The sequence below is a fragment of the Bos grunniens genome, chromosome 2 (assembly GCF_055505025.1).
Source record: "Bos grunniens cultivar Pamir isolate PY7600 chromosome 2, Bosgru_T2T1.0, whole genome shotgun sequence".
NCBI classification, from domain to species: Eukaryota; Metazoa; Chordata; class Mammalia; order Artiodactyla; family Bovidae; genus Bos; species Bos grunniens.
In genome coordinates, this window is record NC_141166.1 from 20,956,974 (window position 1) to 20,972,148 (window position 15,175).

Consider the following 15,175-nt stretch of genomic DNA (forward strand, 5'->3'; position numbering starts at 1 on the left):
CTCTCTACAATCCGAAAAGCTAACAAACATTGTATAGCTCATTACATTAAATGTTTTGCTGTTATGAGAACCCCTAAAACCATAAAAACAGACAATGGTCCAAGATACACTGGAAAAAATTTTCAATTATTTTGTATACAATTGTCTATCTCACATAAAACAGGTATCCCTTATAATCCTCAAGGTCAAAAAATCATTGAACGGACACATCAAACTCTCAAACATCAATTGCAAAAACTAAAGAAGGGGGAATTTTATCCTAATACCCCCTCCAACTCTCTAAACCATGCTTTATTTGTTTTAAATTTTTTACAATTGGATATAAGTGACCGTTCAGCAGCACAGCGATTTTGGAACTTTGTTGCGCAAACAATAAGACCTAAAGTCTTTTGGAAAGACCCACTTGTGGGAAAATGGTATGGACCAGATCTTGTACTAATTTGGGGACGAGGGCATGTTTGTGTTTTCCCACAGGATGCCGAAGCGCCGCGCTGGCTGCCGGAAAGGTTGGTACGCACGGCGGAGACAATCTCTAGCAAACCAGATGAGAAGATCGACAATTCAAGAACATGATGAATTACCATCTCGGCAACAACTTCAGGCATTGATGCGAGAGGCACAGAATCGTGTTGCTGTGCAGGGCGATCCGATATCGCCTTTAAGCTTCCTGATAACCTTATTAATTATCTTAAATCAGATTAATACTGCACATTCTGAAGAATATTCAAGTGCTTACTGGGCTTATTTTCCCGACCCTCCCCTTCTCCAACCGGTGGGCTGGGAGGGTCAGTCTATTCTCATATACACTAATGATACTGTGGCTTTGGGTGGTTTTTCAGATAAACATATTATTCCTAATCAAGTTAATTTCTCTTATCATAGAGTGTTTGATCGCTTACCTATTTGTCTGTCTAGATATTTTAATTCAACAGGATGTCTTTTGTTGGGGAGTCCGGATATGCTGATTATGACAATGGTTGGAGCCTGTATATTCCTGGAATAACGAAAGAGTCTGGAATTCCTCAATGTCATAATAAAACTGGTCCTTTAGATATTCCTTTCTGCGATTTGGAACAAAGGGAAGAGTCACTGCTGCACCATGGAAACTGTGTCGAGATGGAACTGCCACAGTTTATAACATATTTGGGACAAATGAGTCATTGTGAGACTGGTCTCCAGACTCGGCCCGAAACCCTGGAGCTCAAGATAATAGAAACTTTGCATCTCGTGTTTGGAACTTGGGCGGCTCTAAAGTGTTCCAGACAGAAATCTGGAAACTAGCTGCCGCCCTTGGATGTGAGGGTTCCTACCTTCAGGTGGGATCGAAAGTGAGACACGGTTATTTGTGGAATCTCACCATGAGATACCCTCGTACATGTGTGCCTCACCCTTATGCTTTACTAGTAGGATCTGTAAAAATACAACCTGGGTTACGAAATTATAATGTAACTTGTAACAATTGTACCTTAACTAACTGTGTTAGGGGAATTACTAATCAAACTAGGGTTCTAGTCTTAAGACAGCCTGCTTTTGTTATGGTTCCTGTAAAGATTAATGGGTCTTGGTATGATGAAAGGGAACTTAAACTTTGGAGAGAAGTAGAGGATGCTTTAATGCATTATCACAGGGGAATAGGGTTAATAATTCTGGGATTTGTAGCTTTGGTAACTCTTATTGCTTCCTCGATTACTGCAGGCCTGTCCTTGGCACAATCAGTGCAAACTGCAACTTTTGTTAATAATCTGGCACAAAATACATCCGTTGCCCTGGGGACTCAGAAAGATATTGACAAAAAGCTAGAAGATCGATTGAATGCCCTTTATGATGTTGTAAAATTTTTAGGTAAAGAGGTTCAAAGTATAAAGTTGAGATTACGAGTACAATGTCATGCTGATTTTCGATGGATCTGTGTTACTCCCAAAAAATATAATGGTAGTATAACTGCTTGGGATAAGGTGAAAGCTCATTTAGAAGGTATTTGGCATAATGAAAATATTTCCTTAGATTTGCTGCATCTACATCAGGAAATAATGAACATTGAAAATGCACCCAGACCTGATTTGGATGTTGCAAAAAGAGCTGAGTCTTTTGTTAAAGAACTTTTTCGACATGTACCTACTGTCAATAGTATTTGGTACTTGAGAGCAGCCATAGGAGGACTATTCTTAATAATTTTAACTGTTTTATTTCTTGCACCTTGTTTAATTAAAAAACTGATTGATGATCTATGGATGATAAAGGCTTCCATCTATGGAAATGGTCTGCGGTTAAAAGAACATAAGCGTGCGCCTATATAAAAAGAAAGGGGGAGATGCGGGGAGCTGCCCGTGAGAATGGGGTCCTTTGTCCAAAGGACACAGCTCTGGGAGCTGCCTCAGTCCTTGAGGGTTTGCTTGCAAACATAGCTCTCTGTCCCGCCACCCCAGAGATTAGGCGCTTATTTACTGCAGGCACCTGGAATTCTGTGCAAACTTTTCACGCACAGAGAAATGTTATCTGGTGTAAGAAATAATAACAGGGAGCCATTCCCATGCTCTCAAGATTTCTTGTGACTGTTTGTAAGATGTATAGGCCAACCAAGAAAAAATGTCAACTGTCTTGTCTTTCTCACGCTCTTCTGTATAAATATGAGATGCTGAATAAAGTTGGTGTCAGACTGCGTCCCTTCGTGGAGACGTGTCTGAACCTCTCGACCCCATCTTTGTTGTAGTCTCTTGCTTTAGTTTCTTTCTTAGCCCCGCTGTGCACGTTCTTGAGACCTGATCGACTTTGCCGGCTGGCACCAGCAGATACAGAAAATAATTTTTTTTTAATCCATTTACCAATGAGAATTTCATAATGCTTTTTTAAAAAATCTGGACTTCCCTGATAGCTTAGTTGGTAAAGAATCCACCTGCAATGCAGGAGACCCTGGTTCAATTTCTGGGTCAGGAAGATCCACTGGAGAAGGGATAGGCTACCCACTTCAGTATTCTTGGGCTTCCCTTGTGGCTCAGCTGGTAAAGAACTACCTGCAATGCAGGAGACCTGAGTTTGATCCCTCGGTTGGGAAGATCCACTGGAGAAGGGAAAGGCTACCTACTCTAGTACTCTGGCCTGGAGAATTCCATGGACTGTGTAGTCCATGGAGTTGCAAAGAGTCAGATATGACTGAGCAACTTTCACACTACACAATACTCACACTATGCTTCATAAACAGTATTTAATAAATGAACTATTTGTTTTAGAAAATTCCAAAGCACCAGAAAACCACTCCACCCACCACCTTTAAAACCAAAATCAAGACTCAAGAGAGAGGGGACATATGTATACTTATGGCTACTGTATGGCAGTTCAGTTCAGTCATGTCTGACTCTTTGCGACCACATGGACTGTGGCACACCAGGCCTCCCTGTCCATCACCAACTCCCGGAGTTTACTCAAACTCATGTCCATTGAGTCGGTGATGCCATCCAACCATCTCATCCTCTGTCGTCCCCTTCTCCTCCCATCTTCGATATTTCCCAGCATCAGGGTCTTTTCCAATGAGTCAGTTCTTCACATCAGGTGGCCGAAGTATTGGAGTTTCAGCTTCAGAATCAGTCCTTCCAATGAATATTCAGGACTGATTTCCTTTAGGATGGACTGGTTGGATCTCCTTGCTGTCCAAGAGACTCTCAAGAGTCTTCTCCAACACCACAGTTCAAAAGCATCAATTCTTTGGTGCTCAGCTTTCTTTATAGTCCAACTCTCTCATCCATACAAAGCAATTATCCTCCAATTAAAAAGCAGAAACAGAACCAGTGATTATAAACACAACCTGACAAAGATAACCTGACAAAAATCTAGGCTTCTATATTTAACAGTCTTATTTCCTCGATCATCTTATTTGCAAAACTGGATCATGGCTGAATCTCTCTCATAAGCTTCCAGAATAAATGGATTTATGATGTTGTTCAGTGGTGTCCGACTCTTTGAGACCCCATGAAATGCAGCATACCAGCCTTCCCTGTGTTTCACTATCTCCCAGAGTTTGCTCAAATTCATGTCCATTGAGTGGATGATGCTATCTAACCATCTCATCCTCTGTCGCCCTCTTCTCCTTTGCCTTCAATCTTTCCTGGCATGAGGGTCTTTTCCAATGAGTTGCTTATTCACATCAGGTGGCCAAAGTATTGGAGCGTCAGGTTCAGCATCAGTCCTCCCACTGACTATTTAGGGTTGATTTCCTTCCAGATTGACTAGCTTGATCTCCTTGCAAATTTACACGAAATGTCATATTTAAAAGCAGATGATTGGCACTGCTCCCAGTGTCTCTTGCGCTGTCACACTGGGTATCAAGCGAGTATGGATACACTACTTTCAGTTAGTCTTTCTGCATACAGAGGTGTTTGCCCACAAACCGCGGATTCCCGCCTCCAGTTTAAAGGTTCTGGAAGCTTGTGAAGAGCACTCGAAAAACGTTGGAGCGGGGTTTCCGACTCCTAGTAGGGCCGGCTCCGCCTCCGCCCCGCCCATGGCCCCGCTCCAGCCCGGTCCCGGCCCCGCCCACCACCCCGCCTCGCCCACGGCCCCGCGCTACCTTTAGATCCTGGTTCACTGGACCGGACTGGCGAGGTTGCTGGTCCCCCGAACTTGATAACCCAGGCTGTGAGCGAGTTGGTGAGCAGAAATCCCCTGCTGTAGGTAAGGATGTCTCTGGGAGGTAAATTAATTGATGAAACAGATACCTTCATCCTTCGGCAGCCTTGTCTCCCCTCCCCCACCGCTGGGAGCGTGAGGGGGCGGGCACCTGCGCTGCCGCGGGCGGGTTCAGACTGGCCTGGGTTACACGCCACCCCCGCCCCCCACCCCCAGCCCTTGGCGGAATGCCAGCTCCTTCCTGCTGCGGCTCCCCTGGGATCCTCAGCCCTGCCAAACACAGTGCTGAGACGCGCGCAAGTAGATTTGGCTACAATTGTTACTCTCAACCATCTGGAAAAAACAGATTACATAAAACCAGAATTCTGATACAGGGCCAGCATTCCCCATGGTTACATCCATGGTCACAGATTTTTAACTGTAAAGAAATCTTAAAGCACAATTCTGAATCCTCATCCAAGAATGTCGAAGAGGTCCTAGTGAGGGAAAGAACGGAAACTTTGAAGTTAGGAGATCTGGGATCCTGTTGAGACGACTGTGATTGAAGTTAACAAATAACGCAACGTGTACCTTACAATGATACTCTGGAAAGGATACCATTCATCAAATAACGTGTATAACAATGACTCATCAAGACCTTGTTGCCGCGGTAAATATGCAAAAACTTTGAGCTTGTGGAGTGCTTAAAATTTTTCAAGGGTAATGGAAATAATATTTATAAAAATACACAGAAGAGTTTTCCGTCTGCAGACATCAGAGTCTCCTGAGGTAGAAGATGTATTTCATTAAGATATATATTTTAAAGAGCCGTAAACATAACTTCCAGATACAGACGTACTTCCCTTTATTGAGTTTTATATACAAACTGAAGGTTTGGGCAACCTCACCTCTGCGAGCAAGTCTATCCGCACAATAGTTCCAGCAGCATTTGCTCCCTTCTGTGTCTGTCCCTTTTGGTAATTTTTACAGTATTTCTGACTTTAAATTATTATTGTATTTGTTACGGTGGTCTGTGAGTTTTGCTGTTACTCCCACTATTTGCTGAAGGCTCACATGATGGTTAACATTTTTCTTACTGAAGTATTTTTAAATCAAGGTATGAACATGGGTTTTTTTTAGACATAATGCTATTGCATTCTTAATAGGCTACAATATAGTGTAAACATAAATTTTTACATGTCCTGGGAAAGGAAAAAGCTCCAGTGACTCTCCTTATTGCAATATTTGCTTTATTGGGGTGGTCTGGAACTGAACCCATGGTAGCTGGGAAGTATGCTGGTATGTTTTTCTTCAGACTATCTTAGTGGTAGCTGAAATGGACAAAAATACTAGTTTCTTTCAGTCATTATTGGTTATCGGCCAACAGTGGTGTCTCAAGTTTGGGTAATGGTAAATGCAATTCAAGCGTAAATATTTAAAGGTGAATTGATTTGGCTCTCTTCCCAGGTGGTGCTGTGCTTAGTCTCTCAGTCATGTCCCACTCTTTGTGACCCCATGAACTGCAGCCTGCCAGGTTCCTCTGTCCATGGGGATTCTCCAGACAAGAATACTGGAGTGGATTGCCATGTCCTCCTTCAGGTCATCTTCCCAACCCAGGTATTAAACCCAGGTCTCCTACATTGCAGGTGGATTCTTTACTGTCTAAGCCACCAAGGAAGCTAGTGGGAGACAAAAGAGATAATGGGTTCCATCCCGGAGTAGGAAATGGCAATCTGCTGGAGTAGGAAATGGCAACCCACTCCAGTATTCTTGCCTGGAAAATCCCATGGACAGAGGAGCATGGTGGGCTACAGTCCATGGGGCCACAGAGAGTCAGACACAACAGAGCAACCAAGCGTGCACACACTCAGAGACACGTATACAACCTTAGCAGTTTAGGTGAAATGAACTACTGTGTGTGTTTCTGGAAATTACTGTCTCTGAACTATGCAGGCCCAGCTGTGTTCATTCTGGTTGGATTTGCAATGCCTGCCTGTATGAGGGCAACGTGAAGGGAGGTGGACTGATTCCCTCATAGGGGCCAAGAACCAGATGGAGCAGCTCCTGAGGCAACCTAATGCGGTAGATGTGATTATCTACATTTTAAGAGGTGGCTCGGAAAGGTAGGTTACTTAACAAGTATTAAAAGATAATTTTCAGAAAGAAATAGTCATGACTCATACAGATATAAAATAAATGCATGCAATAAAGATTTTATTAACTCATTAATAAGGAAACTGGGACCCGGATTCAATCCCTGGGTCGGAAAGGTCCCCTGGAGAAAGAAATGGCACCCCACTCCAGTACTATTGCCTGGAAAATCCCATGGACAGAGGAGCCTGGTAGGCTACAGTCCATGGGGTCACAAAGAGTCAGACACGACTGAGCAACTCCACTCCACTTAAAGCTGTTAGAACCAGATCAAAGAAGAATCCCTGAAATTGGTACATTTATAGGTCAGGAATGTTGAAATGGAGGTAAAACTGGTTTTCCATGGAAGAGAGGGGCAAAAGGCTATGTCTTCCTTGGATAGAACTCATTTTCATGTCTACAGACAAGAGTTCTTTCACATTGCCTGTGAGTTATTACAATTCAGGGCTCAGTCGCTCAGTCATGTCTGACTCTTGGTGACCCCATGGACTGTAGCCCACCAGGCTACTCTGTCCATGAGATTTCTCAGGCAGAAATCCTGGAGTGGGTTGCCTTTTCCTTCTCCAGGGGATCTCCCCAACCCAGGGAAAGAACCCATGTCTCCTGCATTGGCAGGTGGATTCTTAAACCCCTGAGCCATCAGGGAAGCCCGAGTTACTACAGAGTTGTAAAATAGCTCAAACAATGCCTAGGTTTTCCTTGAAACACCACTTTCCCCTCCACTTCCACCCACTCCGTATTTTTGACTAGTTACCACACTGCATTTCAGTGACAGGATGTGATGGTTGACTTCTATCAAAGTCTTCCACCAGTTTAAATAGGAATGGTTAAATAGGAATATCCATCCAGCTACATCAGACACCAGATTTATCTAACCATAGACACACAGAGAATAAACAATCTGAGAGGGGACGATCAATTTATCAACAAATGTTTCGTGCAAATTAAAAAAAAAAAGTGATGCCAAATATGATAAAATAAGACTTGAAGCATGTATTTTATTTTATTTTATTTTATTTTTTTTTATAACCACGCCTGACTGGCTTGTTTTATTGGAGAAGAGGACGTGGAGTTAACAATGTGAATGAAGACAGTTGGGACCTGAGGTTGGGAAGAACACCCTCCCCTCCCCATACAAGCCCACTGCCCCAAATAAAAAATAACCAACTATGGGAGAGCAGCCGAGACAGCGACTGGGGGGCAGGGGAAGGACCATGCGTGTGCTGGGAGGGCCCAGAGGCAGCAGCTGCACGAATGCGCGAGTGTAAGTCTCTGAATCTTCATGTAGGTCTGTATAAATATATAGATACGCTGTTCGCTTGTCGCCCCTTCTCTTCCTTCTGCTCCATGCTGCGTGCCGCGGTCCCAGCTCCTCTTTCCACATGAGGGCGAAGGGAAGGGGATGATGCGCAAGTCATCACCGGATGGCTATCAGACCCACATCCATCAGCTTCTGGATCTTCTGTGCTATCACAGGGTTCTTTAAGTGTTCGCTGAGCGCCTGGGGGTCCTTCTGCATCTGTTCCAGGATGAGCCGCATGGCCGGGTCACTCATTTGCTGCACCTCCGGGTCGGCCGTGGCCCGCCGCTTCACATCCTCGGGGCTGTCGTGTCGGTTATACTGGGCCATCATGCAGCGCTGGTAACCATCTGCGGCCTCCTTGCAGTTAGAGTCCAGGTCGAGTGCTTTCTGGTAGACATCCATGGCTTTCGTGTAATCCTTCATCGCCTCCAGGGCAGCTGCTTTCCGGGTATAACCCTTGATGAAGGTTGGCTCCAGCTGGATGCACTCCTCACAGTCCTTGAGCGCCAGCTGGAACTCCAGGAGCTTGGTGTAGCAGGCAGCTCGGTTGCTGTACAGCTTGGCGTCTTTGGGGTTCCGTTTGATGGCTTCCGTGTAGTGCTTCATGGCCTGGGGGTAGTCCCCTTTCTGAAAACACTCATTGCCTTTGTTCTTCTCCTCCAAGGCCAGGTCAGGGTTTATGTAGGCCAGCCGCTCTTGCTTCTTCAAGATTTTCTCTGCCTGCTGGCATTTCTTGAGCACATCTGGGGTTCGGTGCTCTGCCAGAGACTTGTTATAGAAATGGATGGCATCCTTGTACTTTTCTTCTTTGAAGTAAGAGTTGCCAATTCGTGCATAAGCTTTGGCAATCTGTCGGTAGTCTTCTCAGTTTTCTCGCCCCACTTCAATGGCCTTCTCACAAAGCTCCCGGCATTGACCATAGTCACCCTTTTCGAAGTACGCGGCTGCTTGGTTGGTTATGTACGTCATGTTGGTGGGATCCAGGTCTTTGGCTTTGTCGTAGTGCTTCAAGGCCGTGTCAAAGTCCTTCTTCTTGTAGGCTTCATTCCCCAGCTCTTTTTCTCTCAGCGCCTGCTTCTTATTCTCTGGAAGATCTTCTTCCATTGGCTCTGGTTTTGTCTCCTTTTTGGGAGGAGGTGGTGGTGGAGGTGTTGCAACTTCCTCCTCTTCATCCATACTGCCCAGATCAACTCCGAGCAGGACGCTAAGAGTAGTCATGATCCGGGGATCTTGCAGTTTCATGCCCAGGTCGGACGGCTTGTTCCGCAGCTGCTCGATCAGTTCCCGGTAGGTAGGATCTGCGAGCAGAGTCTTGGTCCTGGGATCACTCTCCAACTTCTGGTACAGATTAGGCATGTTGAAAGGGTTCATGAATTTCCTTTCTGCCAGCCGGGCCTCCATATTCTGTAAACCTTCTTTGAGCTGAGGATTGTTTGCTTCATGTTTTAAACCCTCTTCATAGGTTTGCTTGGCTTCTTCAAATCGGTTTAAGAATTCAAGAGCCGCTGCTTTTCGTGAATAGCCCTTGCCCCAGTCAGGCTTCAGGTCAACGGTCTTGCAGCCGTCCTCGTAAGCCTTCTGGTAGTCTCCCTTCTTGGCATAGGCCGCAGAGCGATTGCTGTAGAGCACGTGGTTCTGGGGGTCTAACTTAATGGCTTCGGAGTAGCACTGCAGCGCATCGTCAATGTTGCCGGCACTCAGGGCCTTGTTGCCCCTCTCTTTGAGCTCATTTACCTGCTCCATAGCCCGGTCCGGAACCCCGTTGAATAGACTCCGTCGGCTCCGCGTTCCCAACCGCACGCCTGAAGCGTGTATTTTAAAGGTCACTTGTATCTACTCTTGCTATGGTTTTGACCAAAAGCAGAACTACCTCAGCCTGAATATTGAATCTTATTGTTGTTGTTCAGTCGCTAAGTCGTGTCCAATTCTTTGGGACCCCATGGACCGTAATCTGCCAGGCTCCTTTGTCCATGGGATTTCCAAGGCAAGAATACTGGAGTGGGTTGCCGTTTCCTTTTCCAGGGGATCTTCCCGACCCAGGAATGGGACCTGAGTCTCCTGCATTGACAAGAGGATTCTTTACCATCTGAGCCACCTGGGAAGCATATTGAATATCTGGACCTAATTACTTTTTGAAGTGTGGATGCTTCATTTCAGTGAGGAGTCCATGGTTTTGGGTTTGATTTGTTTGGGAGGAGGGAGATACCTGAAGGATTATGAGTGGCTGATGGGTAATAGGGCTACTTCATAGTTTCCTGCGATTCTAAGTCACTTCGACAAAATTCTGGAGAAACTAGATTACTTCAGTAATATTACTGAGAAGAAAGTGTTTTGATATGTTTACCTCCCTAATCATCTGTTGCAGAAGGGAATAGCAACCCACGCCAGTATTCTTGCCTGGGGAATTTCATGGACAGAGGAGCTGGCAGGCTACATACAGTTCATGGGGTCACAAAGAGTCAGATACAGCTGTGCAAGTAACTTTCACTTTCAATCATCTGTGTTTTAGAAAAATCTGAATCTCGATCTTATTCAACAGCATTCCAAAGAGGGTGGCTTCGGAAGAGGGTGGGTTCCAAGATACGAAAGCATTAGAAGGAGGTGTGGTTTGGTGCATATAAAGCCATTGCTCCTGACAACTCAGTTCTGAAGGAGGGGGACTTGAGACTCCAATGAAAGGAAGGGACATTGTGATAGGGACTCACAGCGGCTGCTGGCAGGAGGGAGCCAAAGTTGGATCTGAAGGCAGGAAATTGGACTAGGTTCTAGGAAGAAATAAGTTCAGGGCACAGAAGGAACAGGTAATTCTGACTCTATCTGTATTATTTTTTAGGATGTTATATGTGGTCAGACTTGCAAAGTTTGTTGGCCTGTCCTGAGTTTGATTTATGAGCCCTGTTTCCATTCTAATATTCTAGGACAGACCCAATTTCAAAGATGCTGTTCTATTTTCAGATTAAATTGAGGGCCTGCTCCAATGTAGAATTTGGGAAAACCTTAGTAGTTGCAGCAGTAGGAAAGTTCCAGGGCTTTGGAGAGTCATACACAGTAAAATGCTCTGATGGGGGGTGAAGGGGTGGTGGAAGGTAAGGGATATGTTTCTGTTAATTGAAGTATAATGTACATGCAATATACAAAGTATAGATTTTTAGCTTGAGTGTCTATAATTGCATACATGTATGTAACACTAGCATATCAGAACTTAGGATATTTCATTATCCCCAGAAAGTTCTCTCTTGTGCCTTTACAGACAGTTGCCACGTCCTGCCCCTCCTTCTAATTTTAATCAGTGGTGTATCATATAAGGATGTTTTTGTGTGTCTGGATTCTTTTTAGGCAGCATAATATTTGAGATTTACTTGTTTTAGTCCATGTATTAATGATTCACTCCTTTTTTAAAAATTACCTTTATTGAGGTGTATAATATACATAAAGTGCAAATAGATTCTGACAAATCTAAGTTTATAATCACCACTACAGTAAAAAAAATAATAATAATAATTTTTTTAAAAGAAAGGAAAAAAAAAAAGATGTAGAGCTTTTTCATCACTCCAGAAAGTTCCCTTGTTCTACTGCAGTTAGTCCCCACCCCCATCTCCTACCCCATGCAACTACTGACCTAATTTCTATCACTACAGATTAGTAGTGCTTGTCTTAGGGCTTTATATGTATTAATGAAACTGTATGGCTTTGAGTCTTGGTTCTTTAGAACAGCATAATGTTTTCCATATTCACCCAAATTTTTGCAAATCATTCTTTTCTATTGCTGATTAAAATCAGTATTAGTTGCTTAAATATACAGTATTGGTTATTCATTCACCTTTTAATGGACATTTCAGTTGCTTCCCTTTTTTTTTTTACTATTATGAATCACATGAACTTTCTTATATGGATTGCCAAAAGGTTTTCCAAAGAATTGGTACCATTTCACTTTGTCCCAAGCACCTGTCTCAACCCAGTTGCACTAAATCTTTGTGAACATTTGGTAAGCTAGTGTTTTTGTATTCAGACCTTCTAGTGGTTATGAAGCATTTTCTGTGATTTTCCTTTCTGGTTTCTAAATGGTATCTCTTAAAGAGCAAATATGGTTTTTTAATGAAATTCCATTTATCTTTCTTTTTGTTTTAAGTTTAGTCCTTGTTGTCATTGCAATGAAATATTTACCAGCCCTGGTCATAAAGATCTGTTTTCTTCTAAATGGTACTCTCTGGTACTAGAGTCTGTTATGTGAAATTAGTTTTTCTGTATGGAATGAAGTAGTGATAAGTATTAATGCATTTTAAATAAGATGAAGTCACAGCTAAAATGCAGTCAGTCTCTCAGTAGAAACTGGTGAAACCACTCTCCAACCTTGATTTTGCAACAGAGCAATAGTACTTAAGCAATTCCCTGGAGTCATTTCCCCAGGCCTTCCTCCAGCATCAGCTTGCCTTGCTTAAGCAGACTTGGATTTGGATGTTTTACTCAAAATTATATTCTCTTCTGTTTTAGTAGTAAATAGATTAAAAGGCATAATTAGTTGTTATACTCTATCAGCAAAACGCAGATGTTTCACTTTTCAGTGATTAAATTTTTGGTTTGCGTCTGTCTGGTGAGGGGCTTGGTGTGGCAGGGTTGAAAAATCTAAAAGGGGAGCTTGAGTTTTTTGGAAAATGTAACAAATATTGGCCCTAACTCTATTTTCACAAAGGCTTTGGGCCTTGGGGAGTGAAGTAAAAGTGAAGTCGCTCAGTCGTGCCCGACTCTTAGCGACCCCATGGACTGCAGCCTATCAGGCTCCTCTGTCCCTGGGATTTTCCAGGCAAAAGTGCTGGAGTGGGGTGCCATTGCCTTCTCCGTTGGGGAGTGAAGCCATTTGCAAATGTCATCTACTTCCCAGCTGCCCAGCCCCTTTGGAATTTAGAGGCTGTGTGATGCATGATCCCTTTGAATTACCAGTCTCATGCTGTGTTGTTTGAGATAGGTGTGAGATTCTGGAGAATAATGTGAAAATTAGGCCAGTCCCCTTCTCAGATGCTGGTTGTCTTGTCAAGCACCCTCTCAAAGGTGAATGGAACAATTAGTAAGGAGGGGTGGATGGGAATGGGGTAGAGACTGGGGCTTCTAGATAGTTTCCCTCTAAATTACCAGCATCTCAGCTAGTTCTGGCAGCATCTTCTAAACAAGCATGGAAGAGGATATGATAAAATGATTGCTTGGTGCTGACCCATCCCTTGTACTCTAGATAAATGTTCTGGGAAACTTCTGCAAAACCAGATTTGTAGGTCTTTGATCAGGTCACCGAGACCCCTGCCTCAGGGAGCCCCACAGCTCTGAAAACTGGCTCTGAGCAGAATTCCATCTTCTGGGAGTGGGTGGAGGAATCTAATCAACTAAGATTTTTAGCTAGGAAATCTACCCAGACCTCAAAGAACCAGAAAGCCCAGTTCTTGCTTTTTAATAGCTGCCTTCCTATGCAAATGAAAATATATATTTAGAAATACCTATGGTCATAAGAGTTTTTATGCATATACACAGCCTTTGGATTAGGAAATAGGACACTGCCCATGCCTAAAATTTAGATGAAGTTGTCATAGGCCCAGTATGTTTCCCTGTGGCATATAGGAATAATACATGAAAAATTTTTGTGTGAACAAATGTGGAAAAGGTTTGTTCCACACAATGAGTCTACAAGTGAAGACTAACTGAAGTACATACAGCAAAGTGGAGGGTCTGGACTTTAAGAACCAAGAAATGTGAGTTCTGGGTTAACCTTGCAACTCCTTGAAAAGGAGTCAATTTTTTTGTTTGCTTTCCATTTAAAAAAGTTTCATTTTCCCCACATTGTAGAATTATAATGACAAATGAACTTCTTTTGCAGTCCATGTAAGAAAATTGAGAGTTTCAGAGATGATATTATAAAATCCAGGAAATACCTAAGATTATTACTAAAGCTATGCACATTCATATGAAAAAGAATGTTTGCTTGAAAGCAGTTAGAAAGATTTAAGGATATGGTTAAATAACAGTAGAAATGGAAAAAGTCAATAACACAGCAATTCTTGGAATAAAAGAGAAGAGGAAAAACTGAACTCTATACCAAGACACTAAAAACATGCAAGAGATTGCATAGAAAGAAATTTTTCCAAGGCAGATGGAAACACCCAGCCCAACTGTTCATAGTTGAAAGACAAGTAAATCTTCATTTTTTTTTTCTTCAGGAAATAAATAAAAACTTATGAGCACCTCAAAGTGAAGTCAGATAAGACATGCCAGTAAAGAGATTATGTTAAGAAGGTTACCGCCCCCACATACCCTAAGAAAGGGAAGCAGCAGTAAAAATATGGGACCTTCGAGACCTAGATCCATGTCCAGTTCTAACTGTTGCCTCCTGACCTGCATACAGGTTTCTCAAGAGGCAGGTCAGGTGGTCTGGTGTTCCCATCTCTTTCAGAATTTTCCACAGTTTATTGTGATCCACACAGTCAAAGGCTTTGGCATAGTCACTAAAGCAGAAATAGATGTTTTTCTGGAACTCTCTTGCTTTTTCCATGATCCAGCGGATGTTGGCAATTTGATCTCTGGTTCCTCTGCCTTTTCTAAAGCATCTGGAAGTTCACGGTTCACGTATTGCTGAAGCCTGGCTTGGAGAATTTTGAGCATTACTTTACTAGCATGTGAGATGAGTGCAATTGTGCGGTAGTTTGAGCATTCTTTGGCATTGTCTTTCTTTGGGATTGGAATGAAAACTGACCTTTTCCAGTCCTGTGGCCACTGCTGAGTTTTCCAAATTTGCTGGCATATTGAGTGCAGCACTTTCACAGCATCATCTTTCAGGATTTGAAATAGCTCCACTGGAATTCCATCACCTCCACTAGCTTTGTTCATAGTGATGCTTTCTAAGGCCCACTTGACTTCACATTCCAGGATGTCTGGCTCTAGGTGAGTGATCATACCATCGTGATTATCTTGGTTGTGAAGTTTGAGTGAACTCTGGGAGTTGGTGATGGACAGGGAGGCCTGGCATGCTGCAATTCATGGGGTCACAGAGTCGGACACAACTGATCAACTGAACTGACTGAACTGAGACCTAGATCCAAATGAGCGACTGAGAGATGCTGGAGACTTAAGAGTAGAATATGA

The 15,175-nt window shown here is 43.3% G+C and overlaps 1 protein-coding gene and 3 pseudogenes across 3 annotated transcripts in view; 2 read left to right on the plus strand and 2 right to left on the minus strand.

Moving 5' to 3' along the window:
• Nucleotides 1–317: 317 nt before the first annotated feature.
• On the plus strand, nucleotides 318–2,698 carry LOC147377732 (endogenous retrovirus group K member 21 Env polyprotein-like; annotated as a pseudogene). The gene has a single exon (XR_015141181.1). The product of XR_015141181.1 is annotated as an endogenous retrovirus group K member 21 Env polyprotein-like (transcript).
• A 1,739-nt stretch (nucleotides 2,699–4,437) lies between these two features.
• The window catches only part of LOC147377733 (thiamine transporter 2-like), a 31,150-nt gene continuing 20,412 nt past the window's right edge, over nucleotides 4,438–15,175 (plus strand). The window contains exon 1 of the mRNA XM_086337567.1: nucleotides 4,438–4,665. The gene's annotated coding sequence lies outside the window, so the exon portion shown is untranslated. The remainder of the gene's footprint in view (nucleotides 4,666–15,175) is intronic.
• Nucleotides 7,747–11,587, minus strand: LOC147377734 (stress-induced-phosphoprotein 1 pseudogene; annotated as a pseudogene). The gene has a single exon (XR_015141198.1). The product of XR_015141198.1 is annotated as a stress-induced-phosphoprotein 1 pseudogene (transcript).
• LOC147377735 (stress-induced-phosphoprotein 1 pseudogene) lies at nucleotides 8,168–8,659 on the minus strand (annotated as a pseudogene).